Below are 1,561 nucleotides of genomic sequence, written 5' to 3' on the forward strand. Positions count from 1 at the left end.
TTTGCTCCCAAGTCAATGGCACTTTCTCTTGCAGAGCTGTTTTTCCCGAGGGTCAATCCCTGGATGGTGGCTCTGGGTGTGATCCTGGCTCTCCTGGCTGTTCTCGTTGCCCTGGCCAGTTACTGCTTCTGGAGGCAACACAGAGCAAAAGGTGAAGTAACGAGAGGGGGGAACTTGGTGAGAGAGAGAGAGACAGAGCCATTTAAAAACAAAACCAAAAGTAGTGATACAGGCATTGAGGGGCTTTGATTCAATGTTTGGAGGAGTTCCAGGCAATGGGAGCTGGGCTGAGGGTGAGGGGGGAGCTGAATACATTATGACTTCACATGTGAACCGAGAAGTGTCAAGTGGTTGTTGGATCTCACTCAGGGATCCCAGTCGAATGTGATCAGCATGGCTCAGTTTCAAACACCCATGTGGGGTTCAGTGAGCTGGGCTTGGAGCTCCAACATATGGAACTTGGCTGCTTGCAGGAAAAACAGAAAGCAAAGTAGGAGAAGAGGGGTTCGTTACGGCCCAATTCTGCCCCCTACTCTGTGCTTGCAAGTAGGAGCTGTGGATGGGCGAAGTAGTGGCTGTGCAAATGGAAAGGTTAGCAATTTAGTTACACTACAGATTTGCTCAGCCTGAGATCCTGCTACAGGACCAGGGCAGTGAACTCTCTATTGTAGTAGAAGTGCTCGGCTGTAGTTTTTTCTCTGGTCACAAAGGGCAGATATTGGCCTTCAGTGATCTCTGAGTTTATAGGGAGCTGGGGGTTCCAAAGCTGCCTAAGGGGTCTGAATACTCAATTTTTGTTTAAATTAATGGGCACCAAGTGTGCAAACCTGCAAGGCTGCTGTGAAAGTCCCACCCAGAGGGTTTTCTTGCCTGAAGAGCTGTGAACTTTATGTCGAAATTTGCAAGTGTCAGAAGAATTGGGAAGGGGAAATGTCTGTTCAAATGATTTCCCAGTGGGGATGGAAGCAGGTAATTCAGAGAAGCAGAGAGGAGCTGTGCTGCTTACTTGTGAAAGTTGGAACTGGGTATGGTACCTTTAGAACTGTGACCACTAGGTGTGAATTGGTTAGTTCCTGGCTTTAACAGATACATTATGTGGGTCGAGTCCACATTTAGGTGACAGGGATTCACCCATTTTGAGTTGTATGTAAAGTTTGTCTGTGTTCCCAGAGAGAGCTATGCTGGGCTCATTTCCAAACACGAAACAATTAACTGTCTCTGTCTTGTTCCCTGGGCCTTTTTAGAGAATTCTCCGCACCAGATGCACTGGTGAGCTGTGGCTAGGATGCTGTAATAACACAAACACACTCAGGATTTGCACGGCTGGTCTGACACGCTGCTCACACTGGGCACAAGATGCTCTAGCTCAGGCTGTGCTCAGCAGTGACTGGCAGACATGACACGACCTCCATTTCCAGCAGTGTTGGTACCCCAGGGCTGACACCAAAAGGACGAGCTCCACATGGGAAAGAGCTGACCTTAGAGGTGATGCCTGTAGGGGCCCATCCACACACCCCTCCCTGGCTCATGCTGACCTGAGCACCCAGCTAAAGAAAGACAC

This window comes from Terrapene carolina, unplaced genomic scaffold (genome assembly GCF_002925995.2).
Source record: "Terrapene carolina triunguis isolate 2854851 unplaced genomic scaffold, T_m_triunguis-2.0 Scaffold551, whole genome shotgun sequence".
NCBI classification, from domain to species: domain Eukaryota; kingdom Metazoa; phylum Chordata; order Testudines; family Emydidae; genus Terrapene; species Terrapene triunguis.